Here is a 12694-nt window from a genome sequence, read left to right as displayed (position 1 = left end):
ATACAGCAATCATGTACTTGTGAACTAAACACATGCATAAGGCACATATGTGGCCTCCATGTCACAAGTCCTACACAAATATGAAACACAAAATCATAATGGGACATGGTCAGCCCCCTAAAAACTGAAAGTGACTCTCCCACTCCCTGTTAGGACTACAGATAAAAGCATCCCCATCATAAAGGTGGGGACATTTTGGAGACGGAATACATAATGGTATCAAAAACCTCATTTCAAAATAGCCATCAGCAATTACACCAAATATGTTGTCAAATATGGTCAATACATTAGTTAACGTATCCCAAACATCACAGTGTGAAGGCCGTCTATACATAAAAGTAGGGACATTTGTCATATACAAACACAAATGTGTCTCACATTGCACCGTTGTACCATGACAAATCACCTTTCCAAAGCTAAACACATGAAGACATTTGGATAAATTTGCTCCATATTCGACGCATACAGCATGGCCGTCATAATTTGTTCATGTACATGAGTGCACACAATGCAGAGTCAGATACAAATGTATCCAAAAGTGTCTTGATATTTCACCTTCAAATTATTATTTACATCCACAATATTTTTGACTCTGCATCATGTGCACTACTGTACGTGTAATAAAAACAACGCCCATGATGTATGCGTGGTCAAAATGACGCTATATGCACAATATATTGCTCATTTCATGTACAGTATTAATTATTAATATTCATACCATTTTTTTTCACTCCGCATCATGTGCACCACTGTACGTGTAAAAAAAACGACGCCCATGATGTATGCGTGGTCAAAATGACGCTATATGCACAATATATTGCTCATTTCATGTACAGTATTAATTATCAATATTCATACCATTTTTTTTCACTCCGCATCATGTGCACCACTGTACGTGTAAAAAAAACGACGCCCATGATGTATGCGTGGTCAAAATGACGCTATATGCACAATATATTGCTCATTTCATGTACAGTATTATTTATTAATATTCATACCATTTTTTTTCACTCCGCATCATGTGCACCACTGTACGTGTAATAAAAACGACGCCCATGATGTATGCGTGGTCAAAATGACGCTATATGCACAATATATTGCTCATTTCATGTACAGTATTATTTATTAATATTCATACCATTTTTTATCACTCCGCATCATGTGCACCACTGTACGTGTAAAAAAAACGACGCCCATGATGTATGCGTGGTCAAAATGACGCTATATGCACAATATATTGCTCATTTCATGTACAGTATTAATTATTAATATTCATACCATTTTTTTTCACTCCGCATCATGTGCACCACTGTACGTGTAAAAAAAACGACGCCCATGATGTATGCGTGGTGAAATTGACGCTACATGCACAATATGTTGGTCATCTCATGTACAATTTGAAATATTAATATTCATAGCATATTTTTACACTCCGCATCATGTGCACTGTAATGCGTCAAAAAAATATGACGCACATCTGTGTATGCGTGAAAATATGACGCATTACGCGAAAATAAAAACGGCGGCCATTTTATGCAGGAAGTGATGTAATAGGATATCCTGTTTACCAAATCTGTACTGGGAGTTGACTTTCACTTTCACTTTGCAGTCTCAGAGTTATCTAGACTGTGTGGTTGTGTGAAAGGTGTTGTCCTGTGTTTTACTGCTTTAGTGTCCTGTGTGCCTTGTATTTTGTCTTTGTGTCAATCTTTTATTGTTGTCAAACATTGTCTCAGTCTGTTTAGTGTTGTTTTGTCTATACCTGTGAGAGTTTGTATTGTCTGTGGGAGTCTGTTGTGGGTAGCATAGTTTGGGGGGTTAGTTGGGCTATTTTTCTACTTCTTCTTTTTCTTTCACACCTCTACCTTTCCCCATTTCCCACTTTTTCTTTCATTTTTCTTTGGTACTTTTTTTACACCTCGCATCATGTCAGGTAGGCCTCGCCTGTCCAGGATGGGTGAGGACGAATTGGGGGGCTTCATATGGCTCGTAAGCCATTTCCTCCCACTGATGCTGGAGGCTGGGGGCCGTGTGATACAGGGGTATCACACGGAGGCGAGGAAAATCCGTTGGGAGAAGGTGCGCCATCACCTGGTCCGGGTGTACGGGAGTCTGAGGAATATCCATCAACTCAAGCACCGCTGGGCAGATCTGATCAGCAGGGAACAGGACCTGCTGGACCACCTGGGACTCCGGATTGGTGGCTATGTTGGTGAGTAATAATCAATTACATGGGAATAATAGGAATGTGTGCGTGAACATGTGATGATTGGTAGCCAATCTGCAAAATAAGTAGCTGACTGCGTGTTATACTAGGGAAACCTAGGCCCATGGGCATACACATAAATCCCCATTTTTGCTACACATGTACACCCAATAACAGCAGTAAAATGCAACATCTATTTGTATTTTGCTAAGTAGCCCCCTCTCTGCGTCACAAAATGATGCAAATGCTGCGCTACAAAGGTATACATATGTGTCCAAATGTGTATTTGTTGCCGGGTGTGTATGAAGACCTATGCTACCAGGCCGATGCCTCATTTTTGCAACACATACCAGATGGCTGTAGCTGCATGGAATGTAGTGTTGCATTTGTGTCTGAAAAGCAACACGTGAACTGCTCTATTTGTACTCTACTGGTCATAATGGCCAGTGAGTACGTCATGTAGAAACAACATACCTACATATGTAGACGCCATAGCTAGACCGAAAATTGCAAACACATGATGATGCAACACCTGTGTGTTGCCTTCACGTCACATGAAGTTAGTCATGTTGTCCACACATATGTCACATGTGTTTCTGGTTGCTGTGTGTTGAACCTGTCCACATAGCCTGTTTGATTGTGAGTGGTCATGCAGTCCTCAGGGAACCAGTTGTGGAATGTTTCTCTCTGGGATGCACATGCTGAGATGTATGGATCACATGATTGTTCGGGCCTACTAATGGAGGAGTAACTTGGACGACACATGACTGTCCTGGCCACTGCATGAGTGTAGTAGGGTGTGTCACTGGAGCAGGAGACTCATCCAATGATAATCTAGAATACAAAGTCAGCCAGGCAGGATGAGCATGTGTGAAAGTGTATCATTACCATGTAATATTCACACACTGTCATTGTAACAGAAATTATTTGTCTGTTCACCCAGTCTGAGAATAATCTTCCTTTCATGCTTTACAGGTGGACCAGCCCCGTACACCGTTGGTGAGGTAGCCCATTTTGACGACCCCGATACCTACAGTGAGTGTTGCCTAAGTGCTATTTACATTGTTTGGAAATGAAGCATGATGGATTACTGTGTGTTCAGGACAATTCATGATATGATGTGCTGGCCGTTCATTGGCTTTGTTGTTTTGGTGTGATATCAAATTGGAATAATGTTTCGGTAAAGCAATTCCTAGTCATCTCTCAGATTGAGGGGCAGTAGGTCATTCAATTAGTGCGACAATTGGGAATAGCATGACTCATTTTGAATACACTGGTCAATGTTAGACTTGGTCAGGAACTTGCCATTAACTGAGTCAGCATATCAGACTGACAGTCTCCCAGATAGCTTAGGCACATGGCTTCGATGACAAGTGCTTCTTCCTAGTTGAGGATGGACTGTGTACACTGTAGGTCGGATCTTCCGGGGGCATGTACTTCCACAAGGTGACCTCGAAGTGTGTGTGACTTGAGTGCAATGGCCTAGGTGTTCTGCTGAATCATGTGAATGGGTGTTCTACCTCCTCTGTGTGTGTTGTAAAACATGCCTCACTAATAGTATGTTATGTTGGGCTAAGTCATATCATTTTGACATGTGTGGACCTGGGATGTGACAAGGTTGGGCTGACTCCAACGTGTTGCTAGCCCTTCATAGGTGTTGGGTGTGAAGGCACATGCTTGTTGAACTTTCTGTACACTCCTGGTTGTGCATTGATCATGGGATTGTTGTTTGTTCTTCCCACACCACCCACAAAGACTGGGATGTTACTGTGAAACAGGGTACCTAGGACTGTAGCAAACAGTATGTTACACGTACTTAACACCTTTTGTGACTTGAGTTTGTACCTAGGTCCAGATGTAGCAAAATGTCGCCACATTGCAAATAGCATAATTTGATGTTAGTGAGTTGCAAACGTCTGTTTCCTAATCCAAAATGTTTTTGGTGGTCATGTACATATTCGCAAAATGGTTTTCTAAAGTAAAAAAATAAAGGAGTTTACCAGCCCTACTTGCAAATCACAGTGTTAGGCAATCCCATTTGCTAACGAGTACGTGGTTGCAAAGTGAGTAGCTGTTATCATCCACTTGAAGTGGCTGCTAACCAACTTGCTGACTGGAAGGGGTCCTCATTGTGAACCTTCACCTTTGTGAGTGGACCAAAATACTCCTGCACAAAACAGCCAGTGGTCTAGGGGAGCAATAATTATTGTGTAAATTACGAACAATCAATTGTTGTGAATTTAAACAAATCGCAGCTCATTTTCCTTTCAGATAAAGGGCCTACACTTGGTGAAAAATAACTTGCTTCATTTAAAAGCAGTCACGTCTATGGAGTTCTGCTGTTCCCAGTAGGCCTCCATCCCCGTGAGTGCCCATAGTTGCTAAGGTGGTGCAAGTTGGAACCCACATCATTGATGTTCATGAGGTGGGATTTAGGGACCCCATAGTGACTCGCAGACGGTGTCAGAGACACCGTTCAGCTTTGCAATTTGCTAGTTGATTTCCCATCAATTCCTACATCTGGCCCATAGTGTCGACATATGATTCATGGCCAGGGGTTCAATCTTAGCACACAACTCTTTCGAAATGCCATTGAGTGAGGAGTGTGATTCTTATCACATAGAATGACATATGTAGTGAAGTCAGTATGCGGACGAGCTGGTGCCATAATGTATAATGGCTTAGGTATGAATTGTAGGAGTAGTTTAGGGTGATGTCATCCATCATGTAGAGACATGGATATGCTATATGTGATATGCCCTTCAGTATGCATGATTCACATGTACTTCCTCTGAGCCTTCCCGTGAACTATGTTGTAACAATTGCTGCAACCAATACCTTGCTAGTAATGGACAAATTACCCATTGTGGTATTCAACCCACTGTAAATTCTATGCTCAATATTTGCCTTTTCCCTTCACAGCTGCAAACCTGAGTGCAGCAGCTCGCAACCAGTTTGAGCGCCGGGCAATGAGGTACAGACACATCCTGCAGGTGCAGTGTGGGTATCGGAGGATGGCCCGCAGGTACAATTCGGAACGGGCCTCCGGGGTGTGGTATGCCACACCACAGGCTCCCCCAACGGTGCCCCCAACAACCCCCGCCACTACATCCACCAGGTCTGGCCAAGTGGACCCAGCAACGGACCAGGCATCCTCATCCAGACCTGGACCCAGCCGTGTGGTGGGAGCAGGGCAGTCCCGTGCCCACACCACTCCACCAACACAATCCACCTCCACCGGCACCCAGACCTGCACTGACCCGCCGATCAACCCAGCGGACTTCCACGCATTGTCCAGGAAATTGGACAGGTTGATAGCAAAAGTTGACACCCTGACGGAGGACATGGCTGAGGTGAAAAAGAAGGTGCGCTCCATCCGGCGAACAGTACGGAGGCAAAATCCGTAGACATTTTGCCCTCCAGAACTTTTACCCCTCCCCTCTCACCTCTTTCCTATTTCATACTGTTAGTTGGGTTTGGGGGGTTAGTTATAGGATAAGTGTAGGTAATTAGCTTAGTTAGTGTTAGGTAAGAGGGTGGGGGGTCCTTCTTCTTTATATCTTATCTTTTTGTGTGGGTTCAATGTTGGGATTCCTGTTTAAAAAAAATAAAATAAAAAAAAAGTATAAAAACAAAAAAAAATACAAAAAAATATATGTTTGTTTAGGATAGTGTAGTATGTGTGTAGGTTAGTAAGTGTTGTCCTGCATGTGTCTTGTCTCATAATGGTGGGTGGGGGGTTGATGTTTAGATCGTTTCGTTACATGTGTAGAGTAAGTTTAGCTTAGGTTAGTTAGGGACAGTTGTGGGTTAGTAGTAGTCAGGTTAGATTAGTGTAGGTTTATCTTTCCCTTAGTTGCCTCTTTTCTTACTTATTGTAAATAAAAATTTTGTTAACCCTTTACCTGATGTGTTAGGTGCTACCTTTTCATGGCCTTGACATCAGTGTAGCAGAAAGTTTTAGTATGACATTTGTGTCCTATGCTCGCTATCCCCAGGCTATTGAGGTTTAACATGCCAGCTACCCGTGTGCTAACTTGGTAAGTATCCACCGTGTGGGAGAGCCACCATTGGTAGTGTGCATAGATCATCAAGATTTGGGGTTGGTATGTATCCTACTTCACAAAGAGTGCTTGCAGAGTTGATTTTGTAGGTAAATAGATAGGTCGGACAGCATTGTGAAGTTCAGGGAGAGCTTTGTAGATGAGTATTTGTTCACACTCTTGTCTTGTTGCTGTCATTGCTGACCTACATCATGTGTGTACTGCTTGAGCATGACTTTCCTTCATGGTAGTATACGCTGTAAGGGTGATTGATGCAGTGTAATTTGGTTATCATTCCTTTCATTTTACAGCATAATGTATTGTTTTAGTATCGCAAGGTGCCTACATTTCTCATCCACCATTAGTTGTCTCGAATGGCTATGGATGGGGCCTCATTCTGTCCAACACAGCATGATTGTGTGTGCTTAGTCCCTACATCAGTTATTTTCCTCAGTCTAGTAAAGCTATGATGCAATCCTGGCCACTGCACAGATGTTTCAGTATACATGAAATCAGGACAGTAGTATAGAGAATCAACATGGTTGCCACACAGCCACTTTGGAGTTATGTACTGCACAGTTGAAGTGTGAAATGACACAGAGACACAATAGGTGTGCAAGTGATATTTATTTTTAGGTGGAGTAGTGCAAAAAGTCCATTGACAATGTTAGGTGAGTCCGTTCTGGTGCATTCTTAAATGGTGATCCTATTTACAGGGTGTGGATGATGCTCCTGACATGCTGGGGTGATGTCACAGACGGTGCAGAGGAACAGGAATTGCCAAATGGTAGGAGAGAAACATTTACAGCCAATGTGGACAAGTTAAACAGTAGATTGCCGAACAGTCATTGAGGGTAGTTGGAGTGAGGCTGGCATGTGTCAAAACGTAGGACCTTGGTCAGAGTGGGGCATGGTGCAGGGACTAGGGCTTCCGGGTACTCTTGCGAGTGAATGTTATCTGTTCCATGTCTTCTTCTTCTGATGTGTGTGTTGCCTGGTGTGTCCTTGTTGTTGTTGGTTTTGAAGGGGCAACACACACCTCAGTGTCAGAAGACATGGAGGCAGACATCCCGGGGGCTGATCCCTGTCCAGTTATGAAGGGCAGTACTGCAGCAAGGAGAGCGTGCTGGTTTTTCAGAATGGCAGCCACATCCCGATTGTAGGCAGCCAGGTCTGCCCTGAGGGGTTCGATGTTGCATTCGTGCACACGCTGACTGGCTTGCTGTTGGAGTTGTTTGGTCAACTGGATGACAGCTGTGCAGATTGCCTTCTGTGTTACTAAAAGTTCCTCCAACAGCGATGTTCTGGCTTGCATTGCAGCTGCCTGATCAGCAGTTGACAGCATGCACGAACGCACCCCCTCAAGGCTGGCTGCCATAGTTTGCATCCCCACCCGCACCTCCTTGGCCAGCTCCCGCTGGACCCCAACGACTGTTCTTTCAAAGCTGGTGCCAGTGTCGTCAGAGTCCTCAGCTGTGTTGGAGCTGGCAGGTCTTACAATTGGGGTGGCGGGTGGTTCTACTGTGGTGGCTGCTTCTTCTTGGCTCCTCCTTGTTACTGAAGGGGGGGTTTGGAGGCTTTCGAGGACCATGTCAATGGTCTCTTGTGTGAGGTTGATGTTCTCGTCATCCATGTCATCAGGGAACTCATGGACAGGCATATCGGCAGGAGCTACGTGTTCCTCTGCAAAGAAACAGGGTACAATTAGTGTGTCTGTGTTGAGATCATTTAGCACTAAGATACAAGCCTTTGGATGCCTTAACTTTGTACTCTGATTTTGTCTTGGTATCTGCTGTCTGTCATAGGGCATTGTTGTAGGCCTATGGCCCACCTGTGTGTCACATAAATGATATGGAGCTATCAGACATGCCTGCCAGGTCATCTCTAGGTGTTGATTTGTAATTATTTCGGAATATGCATTTTTTTGTCCTACTCCTCCCTCGGTGTTTCACTATTGTTAGGGAGGGACATTTGTTTGGGTGGGCTCTCATTATCCTACATGTGATTCTTGGCTTTCTAGGCAGCAGGATAGCTAATGGTGTGGGGGACTAAGTTTGACCCACTTGTAAATAACTCGGTCACCCAGATATTCAATTTAGCTCAGACAGACTAGCAGTGCCTCTGGTCTCCCACAACAGAGGAATGTTTAGAAGTCCAAGCCCATGACATCTTTGGAACTTCTCAGGGAAGTGGTCGTCACTCAGGTCCTACACATTTCTATCTTTTCCGGTATGTTCCCATACACAAATGACACAGACAGTATTTGTTTGATATGAGGTTTCATTGTACAACTGACTTGTAGGAATTTAGGTGTGAGCCCCAATAACCAAAACAATACACACAGTTAGAACTGAAATAGTCCGCAGGAGAGTAATACATTGGTACACAGCTATCATGGTGCCTAACAGTTTCTACTCTCCCTCTGCTTGTTCTATATATAGCACAGCATGTTAAGTTTGGAGCTTGGCTGTCTGAATCACAGGGGAGACATCATCCCTCATATCAGAGGAATGGGCTGGGATCTGGTTGTGCATCAGCAGCAAGGCAGGCAGCATCTAGATGTGATTTTCTGTTTGTAAACTCCCCCATGCGTGTCTTGGGACGAGGAAGTGAATTTAAAAGACATATGTCATTGTGATGACAAAGTTTCCCTACGCAGGAATGGCAAACCTTAACCCCTACCACATCTATCATCAACGAACCAGACGGTATCCTTGACTGGGGCACAGAGTGAATATGTTCTGGCAAACTCCAGTGCAGAAGTAGGCAAAACAGGGTGATTTGACTAATTGCCAACACCTTAGGACTGACTATTTGCTACATTAACTGATAGGAAGGGCAATGAGATTCATTTAGTGCAAAGTGCTCTGAGGCACTTAGATGTGAGCAAATGAGTATAAGTACATTCAGGGTAAGATGCACAAAGGCCTCCAGCCTGAGGATATTGCGCAAAGTATACGTTTCACTTGCCACGCTACACTTTGACTGACCGTGGGTGTTGTGACTGCCCTGCCAGCACACTTGCCTCACAGGCCCTGCACCATACACTTTTTATTCACATTGCATGATCTGTACATGTTAGGGGGCATGACCTATGTATGTCAATGTTAGGATGTGGTATGGATGTAAACATTGTTGATGTTTGTATCTGATGGGGTCTCATGTGTGTCTTACTGGATTGGCCTGTTTATCGTATGAATGTCCTATTTTTTGGTTAGACTGTGCAGATGTGTTTCATTGACCAGTTGCCTGTGTCCCCTCGTCAATGTTGTTGTCTGAGCAGTGTGACATTTGTGATGTAGCATTGTTAGGCAGGCACGTGAGGGACCCTGACGTATGCAGCATGTGTGTGTCGTTAGTGCTGGGTGGCTCCTATTGCTGTTTACTTAGGCTTATGTATGTGTCAGTTATGGACATTCGGCATTTAAGTGTACTGGTACCTTTGTCTTATTTCTAGGAGTAGTTGCAGATGTCATCCTCACCCCCTAATTTAGGAATGTATGTTCCAGGGTGGGGTTCCTGCCATTTGGTACTACAGGGAGTGCAGAATTATTAGGCAAGTTGTATTTTTGAGGATTAATTTTATTATTGAACAACAACCATGTTCTCTATGAACCCAAAAAACTAATTAATATCAAAGCTGAATATTTTTGGAAGTAGTTTTTAGTTTGTTTTTAGTTTTAGCTATGTTAGTGGGATATCTGTGTGTGCAGGTGACTATTACTGTGCATAATTATTAGGCAACTTAACAAAAAACAAATATATACCCATTTCAATTATTTATTATTACCAGTGAAACCAATATAACATCTCAACATTCACAAATATACATTTCTGACATTCAAAAACAAAACAAAAACACATCAGTGACCAATATAACCACCTTTCTTTGCAAGGACACTCAAAAGCCTGCCATCCATGGATTCTGTCAGTGTTTTGATCTGTTCACCATCAACATTGCGTGCAGCAGCAACCACAGCCTCCCAGACACTGTTCAGAGAGGTGTACTGTTTTCCCTCCTTGTAAATCTCACATTTGATGATGGACCACAGGTTCTCAATGGGGTTCAGATCAGGTGAACAAGGAGGCCATGTCATTAGATCTCCTTTATTTATACCCTTTCTTGCCAGCCACGCTGTGGAGTACTTGGACGCGTGTGATGGAGCATTGTCCTGCATGAAAATCATGTTTTTCTTGAAGGATGCAGACTTCTTCCTGTACCACTGCTTGAAGAAGGTGTCTTCCAGGAACTGGCAGTAGGACTGGGAGTTGAGCTTGACCCCATCCTCAACCCGAAAAGGCCCCACAAGCTCATCTTTGATGATACCAGACCAAACCAGTACTCCACCTCCACCTTGCTTGCGTCTGAGTCGGACTGGAGCTCTCTGCCCTTTACCAATCCAGCCACGGGCCCATCCATCTGGCCCATCAAGACTCACTCTCATTTCATCAGTCCATAAAACCTTAGAAAAATCAGTCTTGAGATATTTCTTGGCCCAGTCTTGACGTTTCAGCTTGTGTGTCTTGTTCAGTGGTGGTCGTCTTTCAGCCTTTCTTACCTTGGCCATGTCTCTGAGTATTGCACACCTTGTGCTTTTGGGCACTCCAGTGATGTTGCAGCTCTGAAATATGGGCAAACTGGTGGCAAGTGGCATCGTGGCAGCTGCACGCTTGACTTTTCTCAGTTCATGGGCAGTTATTTTGCGCCTTGGTTTTTCCACACGCTTCTTGCGACCCTGTTGACTATTTTGAATGAAACGCTTGATTGTTCGATGATCACGCTTCAGAAGCTTTGCAATTTTAAGAGTGCTGCATCCCTCTGCAAGATATCTCACTATTTTTGACTTTTCTGAGCCTGTCAAGTCCTTCTTTTGACCCATTTTGCCAAAGGAAAGGAAGTTGCCTAATAATTATGCACACCTGATATAGGGTGTTGATGTCATTAGACCACACCCCTTCTCATTACAGAGATGCACATCACCTAATATGCTTAATTGGTAGTAGGCTTTCGAGCCTATACAGCTTGGAGTAAGACAACATGCATAAAGAGGATGATGTGGTCAAAATACTCATTTGCCTAATAATTCTGCACTCCCTGTATAGCTGCCCAGAGATGAGAGGTGTTATTGTCAACTGTGGTGGCAGTTAAGTTGCAGTTGTTGTATTTGCTACTGCATTACAGGTAGGGACCTAGTTGATGGGGAATAGTTTGTGCAAAACAAGTGCCTGGATGTGGATTCAGGGTAGTGTCCTTCCCACCTGTCACTGGTTTCCCTTGGCTCTCTTGTTGTAATTACAGGATGTCCCCATGGGACTGTAGTGGTGGCAGTATTTTGTCGTGCCCCGGCTATGGTCAGTACTGGGCATTCCCCCCTGCCGTGCCCCTTTCCCCATGCCACTTCATATATGTGCTAAGTTACATGCATTGTGTAGTAGGTATCCCCCCCCTGCTTACAGTCCCCATTATTGCATTGTAATTCCCCATGCGACTTACCCTGCATGTGCGTTGTGTCGTGGTAGTCTGCGCTGTCCAGTCCTTGTATCCCTGTGACGATCTCCTCCGGGATGACGGCTGCAACCATCTCCTCCATGTGGTCCAGAGCCTCCTGTTGTGCTGGACTCCCCCCTCCAGTCTGCATTGCTGCCTTCCTGTTCCTGGCCATTTTCTCTTTGGTCCTACGTTTACAGTCATGCCAGCGTTTCTTACAGTCGGTGACTGTCTGGCGTTCTTCAGCCACACTGTTTATCTTGTCCACAATTTCTTTCCAGATGGCCTCTCTCCTACTGAGTGGCAATTTTGAGGATATGAAAAGTTGGTGCTGGTGTTCCGTCACCTCTTTCACCAGGATTTCCTGCTCCTCTGCACTGAAGCGACACTTTCTTTTTTTCTTTAACATGTCCTGGTTCCTGTATGCTTCCTCCTGGCTGGGTCCTGGTCTGCTCTCATCCTCCTGGGGTCTGTTGGGGCATCTAGGATCCATTTTGGGTCTCCTCTCCTGCAAGTGCAGTTTTCGCGCTAAAATGTCACGCAATAGCGTGAAAAAAAACGGCGTTTTCACGATTCCGCTGTCGTAAATCGACCCACAGTGATTTGCGTCCCTTTTACGTGGGTTTCCCTTACGACAGACTGACGCTGTTTGCGTCACGAAATAATGACTCCCACCTGTTGGTTGCGCCGCCGTACGTCAAAGTATAAATTTGACGCCCGAATGGCGCATCCAAATGGCGTTAGACGGCGCAATTTTTTTTGACGCAAAACTGCGATAGCGCAGTTTTGCGTCAAAAAGTATAAATATGGGCCTTAGTCAGTGCAGCCTGTGACACAACAGCAGTCTCCATCTATTCTCAGCCGCACTGTAGCAATGCTCGCTGTTTCTGCTGGTAGTTGCAGTGAGCTGCAACATTGTTACTCTGCCTAGACACAAGACAGCAACAGTATCTCTAA

This window comes from Pleurodeles waltl, chromosome 12 (assembly GCF_031143425.1).
Source record: "Pleurodeles waltl isolate 20211129_DDA chromosome 12, aPleWal1.hap1.20221129, whole genome shotgun sequence".
Taxonomy (NCBI): Eukaryota; Metazoa; Chordata; class Amphibia; order Caudata; family Salamandridae; genus Pleurodeles; species Pleurodeles waltl.
The sequence above is the reverse complement of the archived record's forward strand: the minus strand, read 5'-3'. Positions refer to the sequence as shown.